At 42.7% G+C, this 8,755-nt stretch overlaps 2 non-coding genes across 2 annotated transcripts; both read right to left on the minus strand.

Moving 5' to 3' along the window:
- Positions 1-7,055: 7,055 nt before the first annotated feature.
- Positions 7,056-7,129, minus strand: TRNAN-GUU. The gene has a single exon. It is a non-coding gene; the product is annotated as a tRNA-Asn (tRNA).
- Positions 7,130-8,681: 1,552 nt separating this feature from the next.
- TRNAN-GUU lies at positions 8,682-8,755 on the minus strand. The gene has a single exon. It is a non-coding gene; the product is annotated as a tRNA-Asn (tRNA).

The raw sequence follows: 8,755 nt of genomic DNA on the forward strand, positions 1-8,755 counted from the left end.
ATGAACTAAAATTAACTTAAAGCCTCTCCCAAATTATTCTCTTGTCATTTCTTTTTATAATGAAAGCTGACTCCTTCCATTTCTTCTGTTCATCTACTTGCTTAAACTCTGGGCGAAAGAGAAGGAGAAGAATTGATTGGAGCATTGTGCAATGAAATTTAATACAGCCCCAAAAGGACTTGGAAGTCTTTCAAGATTTAACACCTTGTTTTGGGAAATGTCAACCTCTGTAAAGAAAAAAAAACCAAAATAAAAAATCATGAAAGTTTGCACCACTTGTGGCCTTTGAATATCTTCCACAGAGGAAGTTTAAAACCACGACTTCCAAAGGTTTAAACTACCTCATACACTAAATCAAGTGTGATCCACATCTGTTGTAGGTACTTCTCCATATGATCTGAGGTACTTTCAGTTCCACTCAAAATACAGTGGTGCTAATTGCATTACTACATGGTATCTTTCCAATACTTGAACTTTGATGGTGCTAGTAGCATTTGAAGTATCACTTCTCTGTTTCTTTGAAGTCTTTCTCAAAACTTAGAATGTCCTGTCTCACCCGCAGCTTAAGCATGTGGATCACTTTTCCTCATCTTTGTCCTCTTCCTCCAAAATCAGGTGCTCCTGCTTTCAAATCTCATTTCCATCTTCTACAATGGGTAAAAAAAAAATCATCATTTCTCAAAAAAAGAAAGAAAATGTATTTTGTATATGTGAGATGTTTAAATAAATTGTGAAAAAATGAAATAAAGCATGTCCAGTGTTCCAAAAGAAACTATTTAATGAGTTAAGTTACTTGCTTAGATGCATTGGCAGATATTCATACCCAAAATTTACAACACGTTTGCATTACTGCAACTAGAGCATTCGCTTAGAGCATTTGAAGTCTGCCTACAACCATCTTATGCGTGCAATTGTCTACTCAGCTCTTCCTTTCACCACCACCTTTTGAAAAGCCCACCAGACACTCAGTAACTCTGTGCTCAGTAACTCATTATAATATGAGAAGTTCAAAAGCAGAAATAATTCCTTCCTTTTTTCCAAATGCTAAGCAGATTAATGGCCGAATGAAGGAAAATGAGGCTTCTGTCTTATGCCTGAAGACAGAAAGCTCCTTGGTGTTGAGAGAGCTGTGCTGGCTGATGCTGTGCTGTAATCAGCAGAACTGTGCTGTGTGCTTTTGAAATGACTGGCAAGGAATGGCAAGGAATCTCTAAATTTAGTTGTCTTGTCAGAAATCAGGGTTTGTAGGCCCTTATAGTTCACTCAGTTCTCTATGAGACACAGAACTATCTACTGTTGCTAACCTTAATGATTTACTATAGCAAAAAACACCATGAGAAGCAAAGACTGTTCTTATCTGAGGCCTTTTAAGAGACTGCTATCATACAGTGCCTTTCTGAAAACCTTAAATGAACTGTGGTTCCAACAACAGCCACATTTTTGGAATTGGGAAGGCGCTTGGGAGAACACACAAACGACTACGAGGACAACAGCAAAAGCAGGTAAGGGGAGAGGTGAGACAGGCTCAGTCAGCCGGAACCCCCAAAGGGAAGCATGAAGAAAATACCCAGAAGAAGGTCCCTGTAACCTGAAGAAAGCACCACTCCAAAGGCTAGCAGCTGGGAGCCTGAAGGCAGCTCCAAACAGTGCAAGGAGGAATAAGCACTAAAAACTGTTTCTGATGAATGTTTTTCATTCTTGCTTGCAATGAATTGATGAAGGAAAAAAGGGCAAATATCAAAATGTGGCCCTAGGGGTGCTGGGTGCCCACAGCTGCGTGCTGAATTAGTAAAAGGGGAAGTGCCCACAGCTGTGGCCTGAATGAACAGAGGGGGAATTGCCACAATAAACCACAGCCCATTTCTTCTTAAGTGAGTAAAACATGCTGCAGGTAAACACCCACATCTATTCTTTGGACCATGATGATTCTTAAAGTGTTAGTATTTCGATCATTGTCTTAGAATTTCAAAATAAAATTTCTGTTGTTGTTGTAAAAAGAAAATAATTAAATGCTTTAAAATGGTAAGTTTCTTTTCTCACATAGATTATCTACATGCCAGGAAATTCCTACTAGCACTGAAAAGGTAAAATTACATCCCTCAGTCTATGTAATCCACTGGATATATGCAAAGCTTATTGCTAGGACTAGGAGGTAGACTGTTGCTGCCTGGGAAGGAAAAAAAAAACCTCACAGTTAAAGTAGCACTTGAGGTTTAGAAACAAAACTATGAAGGGCAAATGCTGTCTCTTTTGTCATCTTCCAATTTCTCCTTTGCTCCCATGATCTATTGCACAGCATGTCCTGCTAGGCAGAGAACGCTTCCTTTCTACCAGCCCATTGGTAACATCAAACTTCTGTGTTTTCACACCTTTGCCACAAAAGTGGGCTCATTTGGAAATTAAACCGGAAAAAATACATACCACCTAGCTCACAGCTTCTAGCCTCATTATCACCAAGACGATACTCAGCTTGGCTGGCAGGTTTTTCAGCTCATCAGAACTTACAGCCCAATCAAGCGTTTTGCTTATGCTATGCACAATATTGAAGAAACTGTGTTTCCCCTCAAGGACCATAGCTGAAAATAAGTGAGATGAACTGCAGGCAGGGCAGGGAGCCTTCATATTGTCTAATTTCAGGAATATAAAACGAGTAAACTTCTGGTGAAGTGAGCTTAATCCTCTTTGGGAGTGGTCTGCCTCCCTATAAGGATTATCTCTGGAGAATTTAATTATAAGCAAGTATGCATCACCAGTAATGCAGCTAGACCGTTAGCATAAAATGATAGAGTTAAAATAGATTAAAGTTTGTCTTCGGAACAAGAAAGAAACCTGGAAGGAAAGGAAAATAGCTGGAGCAATTAAATGAAAGATAAAGTTTGCAGCAAGGCCTGGCTGTACTGTGTGGGAACAGAATGGCTGAAGAAGCTGCATAAGGCTGGGGAGGAAGATGGAGGCAGCACCGACGTACATGGTGCTCAGCTGTGGTGCCATTGTGTAAATTAAAGCACTGCAGCATTCGGACCATTTTCCTCCCTGGGCTCTGTGGGACCGATCACCCACTTGTGGTGGAGATCAGTAAGTGTGTCCTGTCCGTCAGGCCACGTCCCCAGGAGATGAACAGCGATTAAAAGGCTCCTGTCAGTAGGTGCTTCAGATGGCATCTAAGCTGAAGCCTGAAGTCTCATGGGCAAATATTCCTTACTGTATCCACAAATCTTACTACAAAGTCATCAGAAGTGTTTAAAGTGCCTCCATGCATATTAACTGGGCTTGCTACGTAGCCCTTGATACCTGAATTTTACTAGTTGTGACAGAAAGCAGCTCTTGGAGCTGGTTTGCACCTTTATTCGCATGTATTTGCATGAGCACAGCTCCCTCCCAGTCAGCCTGTGGCCCCAGTACGCAGGGGAATCATTTGGATAAAATGGGAATGAAACAAAACAGCAGTTGCCAGGGGGTGATGAATTCAGTCTCCCCTTTCCTTGCCCCTCGGAGCGTAACTTGCCCTCCTGGGCCCAGTGTCAGGCTGATCTGTGCCGTTTCCCATCTCAGCAGGCCCAGCCGGCAGCACGCTGGGCTCCCTGTCGCACGTGCCTTTGCAGGAACGTGGTGTAAGTAGGTGAAAAATACAGGTAACAAGAACACAGTAAATTCAACTAAGGTAGAGTGAAAAGAAACTTAAAAACCTGGAAAGCTGTTGTAGAAGGGATGGCTGTAACGGTGCAGGCTGCTTCACTGGGAAGGGAATCACAGGCCACTGACAATTATCTTCAAGATCTCTGTTTATCAGTTTAAAATATGAATACTGTGCCAATAGACAAATTTCCTTTAATACGAGTAAGGGACAAAACAACATTAGCAGATTAACAGATCCACATTTCCACCACGCAGCTTTAAATTGCAGCTTTTGATGTGACTTTTGATTAGCTTCGCTGTCAAGCTTAGTGGTTTCAGACAGGATCTCTTAGAAGCTGCTTTTCTACCACCCACTTGATGCAGTGTTTTAGAGTCTTAGAATAATGTATACCAATTTCAAACAGTGAGATAATAGCAAGTTCAGATAAAGAAATTCTTAGACACGCTACCAGAAGTAATCTCTAATTCATCTAGCTTTACTCAGGCTTCGTTCCGAGCTCATTAAAATACCACTGATTTTCTGTATTGCTCCCCCATAAATCTCAGATGCAAAATTAATGCAATCTATGGTGGATAAACCAAGATCTTCCACAGAAACGACTGTATGTCCATATTCTTAGGCTGGAGTAAATTTGTCCTTTCCTGGACAATAAGTGATTGAATACAGGTGTCACATGAGCAAAATTTCCTGAACATGATACCATGCTTAAGTATACTTTCCACCTGCTCGTGAAATGATGGTTATTAAGCCAAATATAAGTATCAAAGCAAACAAATATCACCTTTGAAGGTCATTTTGAACACAAGCATTTGAAATATGTATAATTCATTCCAATAATTATTGTCAACACCATCTTAAAAACACATATGTATTTTATTTTCTCTTACTGCTTTCAAGCTGCCAGAATTGGTTCTTTGGGTGAAATGAATCGAGTTTTCCCAAACGCCAACTCTTAAAGAGCCTTAGTGGAACAGCAAGAGCAGTTCTCCACCATTTCCACATGCATAGTGCACCCCCTATTGACTCAGACGCTAATTACCAGACCCTGAAGAGTATTTTTCTATTTTTTTTTTCTGAATTCACCAGCATGGTTACTATCCAAATCTTCTGAGCTGCCTGTGGCCAAGAATATCCCAAGGGCTATTTTTGCAAAATATCAGCATCACAACTCATCCTAAAACCATATTAGCTTATCAGAAGAACACCTATCCAAACCAGGAAAGCTCCTGGTAGCAAACTGCAGCCTCACTCAGGGTATAAAAGACTCAAGACAATAATAATTTAGTCTTTTGGTTGCCATGGTCTATGAATCCAAAACAGTGGATGCAAATTCATCTGATTAATAGCTCCCCAATGAAGCAAATGTTTGTTAACATGCTGCCTGTAACTCGCCTGTCAGCCTCCTGCAAACCCCTCTGTGCAAAGGCACTGCTGTTACGTGGACTTCTGTTGGTTTAGGTGACCAGCACATTTGGTAGCGACCTGGAACAGGTCAGAGGAGCAAAAAGAATGTCATTTACAGAGGAACTGCAGAACTGGGCTCCTTCTCTTCCATAATATTGCTCTGAGATTTCAAAGGACAGAGGTGGCAGAAAGGGAGTTGAGGATGGCATCTCACAGGCGTCTCTTTCTTCCTCTCTATCTTCCTAAGAAACTGCTAGGTGCTCACTCGGCCCCCACAGTCAGGGCCTTGGCCTCCCGAGCATACCCTGTGTTTTCAGACAAGAAAATCGATTGGAGAAGTAGAACATTTATACGCCCCTCCTTCTAAACAATCCATTGACACTGGAATCACTCTGGACTATTTAATTTTCTCTCAATCCAGGGTGAGGTTTCAACTTTTCCCTCCTGTTGTCTGCTTGCACTTCTGGAAAGGTTAAAAGTTATTTTTGCAAGGCAAAGGCAGCCTTGTCCCAAGGCAGAAGTGGAAGCCATTAACAATTGCACCCGTGCTTGAGTAAACTACTCACAACCCATGAAATTAACCTCCAGACCTCACAGTGGGACTTGAGCATCGACAATTATGCTTTACACAGATATATTACAGGGTTAACATGAGGTTCCCAACAGGGAAAAATGGTAGCGAACCAGTCTGAGGTGAGAATGGGTTTGGATGCCCTCTCACCACTGATGGAGGGTGAAATATCCTCCACAAATTGCCACAGTAGAAGTCAACTGACAGGGTTATTTTGGAAATGCCAGTGTTCCAAGACTCTTACACACCAGCTGTAGCATTTACTGGGTGTATGATATGAGGAAACTCTGCATCAAGTTCCTGAAGCATTACCTCCACCAGAATGTCTTTCCTCCATATTGCGGAGTGAAAGTAGGGGAGCATCAGGCCCTGACTTACTGTTGGCAAAGACAGGCAACGGCACCCACCTCCTATTTCTACCATCATGCATCTGTTAGTCCCTGCTCCCGATTCCCAGTAAATTATCTACACAGTGCCTAGAATGTGTCAAGAAGAGTTACCCATACAGAGCCTTCCTTAATTTAGGCAAAATGCTTTTCTATGCAAAATTGTTTCTAGTTGATAGCCTTTTTTACCTTCTCCTTATTTTTTATCTTTCAGCATTTAGCAGGGAGTAAGACTAACTCTTATTCCTCCACTGAAAAGGACATCCATGGCTATCATTACTCTCCCTATCTCTACACCATGTTTGGCTTACCACAGTCATCAGACATTTCGATTCCTATAGAAGCTGCACATACCTGAAACAATCGGTTCCCCAGACTCTGCAATAAAATCCAAAGGATCTCTGCTTATTCTGTTGGTTAAGCCCCTCAGTGCAAGTGTTTTTAAAGCAGAGGCAAAAACATCACATCAAAGACATAGATGCACGTGCCTGTCATTAGAGCAATTATTAAAGTGTGCCATGCACAGGAGTTTCAGAGCTAGAAGCAAACACTAACAGCCATCCTGTGGATTCCAAATCCTAAGTCTTTACACAAAACTTCTGCAAATGGCACAACTGCTCAGCTAGCTGTTAATTCCTAAATGACAAATCTTTGCTCAGCCTGAGGCGCACAGCAGCCCGTGTTGGCATTCTGTACATACACGTTTACATTTCATCATCATAAAATTACACAGACCCATTAGCGCTCACGGCCACCCAGCAGAGCACCATATAGACAATCAGATAGGACAGAACAATGAGTAGCCTAAGGAACAGTCTCTGATGTTCTGCTTAAAGTAAACTACTTCTGTGCATTTGCATCTTTAAATAATGATCCATGGAAATAATTTAGCCTCTTAATCCATTGCTGATTCTTCAGCAAACTAGTGTTTTAATGAGCCTGAAGGCTCACGGAGAAATTGTTTTCCAAAGTTTCAGAGAATGGTTTCGGTTGGAAGGGACCTGGAAGGTAAGGCAGTTCCAACCCCCCTGCCGTGGGCAGAGGAAAGGGCAGCACCCGTCCCTGGGTGGGCTTGAACCACCAACCTTTCGGTTAACAGCCGAACGCGCTAACCCATTGCGCCACAGAGACTCCCTACTTACAACGATCCTTGTAATAAAAAATAATTTTCCTTCCTCAAATAAAGTTGCCTTCCTAAAAACATCATTTCCAAGTAGCAGAGATACTCTGCGTTAAATCCTACTATATTCTGGCATCTTTCAAGCTGAAAAAACCCTTACAGTACAATCACAGAATCACAGAACGGCAAAGGTTGGAAGGAACCTCAGGAGATCACCTAGTCCAACTCCCCTGCTAAAGCAGGTTCTCCTAGAGCAGGTTGCACAGAACATCGTCCAGGCAGGCTTGGAATACCTCCAGAGAAGGAGACTCCACAACCCCCCTGGGCAGCCTCTTCCAGTGCTCTGTCACCCTCAAAGTCAATACGTTCTTCCTCATATTCAACTGAAACCTCTTATGCTTCAGTTTGTGCCCATGGCCCCTTGTCCTGTCGCTGGGCACCACTGACGAGAGTCTCGCTCCGTGCCCGTGACACCCACCCTTAAGATACTTTGTATGTGTTGATGAGATCCCCTGTCAGTCTTCTCTTCTCCAGGCTAAAATGTTTTGTTGTAGCGGGTTATTTCATCGAGGATCTAAGTAACTCTGTGTTCAAATGCAAAACCTACTCAACGGGACCCTGCAACTTCCAGGGAGAAATTACACTGGAAAATAAATAAGATGATTGCTCTCATTGGAGAAATTCTGTTGGCGGGCAGGTTCTCCCTAGGAGCAGTGAGAAAAGAGCCCTCCTCCAAAGCCCTCATCTCTCACTGTCAAAAGCAACAGATAGGGATATTTTCCTCCCGGACCTCAGTCAAGCATGCCCGGTTCCACCAAGTTACAAACTCATTTGAAGAAGCTGGGGAAATGAGCACGACTCTAAAGACCCAGAGTTATGTTAAGTTCAGCAAGAATCGACCTTCTGGAGATGGCTCTATGAAAACTGACTTCTTCCATTTCTAATGCAGCTTAGAGACAGACTGCAAATACTTCATTTCATATAATTCCTGCAACTTTTGGAACTGGCTGGGCCTGGTCCCCTGATTGTCCTCCATATGCCTGGTAGAAACAAACACTAACAGCCATCCCGCAGATCCAACTCACCGGGCTGTTACACAAAACTTCTGCAAATGGCACAACAGCTCAGCTAGATGTTAATTCCTAAATGACAAATCTTTGCTCAGCCTGAGGTGCAAAGCAGCCCGTGTTGGCATTCTGTACATACACGTTTACATTTCATCATCATAAAATTACACAGACCCATCAGCGCTCACGGCCACCCAGCAGAGCACCATATAGACAATCAGATAGGACAGAACAATGAGTAGCCTAAGGAACAGTCTCTGATGTTCTGCTTAAAGTAAACTACTTCTGTGCATTTGCATCTTTAAATAATGATCCATGGAAATAATTTAGCCCCTTAATCCATTGCTGATTCTTCAGCAAACTAGTGTCTTAATGAACCTAAAGGCTAACGGAGAAATTGTTTTCCAAAGTTTCAGAGAATGGTTTAGGTTGGAAGGGACCTGGAAGGTAAGGCAGTTCCAACCCCTCTGCCGTGGGCAGAGGAAAGGGCAGCACCCGTCCCTGGGTGGGCTTGAACCACCAACCTTTCGGTTAACAGCCGAACGCGCTAACCCATTGCGCCACAGAGAC

The sequence above is a fragment of the Egretta garzetta genome, unplaced genomic scaffold (assembly GCF_000687185.1).
Source record: "Egretta garzetta isolate BGI_Z169 unplaced genomic scaffold, ASM68718v1 scaffold30, whole genome shotgun sequence".
Classification (NCBI taxonomy): Eukaryota; Metazoa; Chordata; class Aves; order Pelecaniformes; family Ardeidae; genus Egretta; species Egretta garzetta.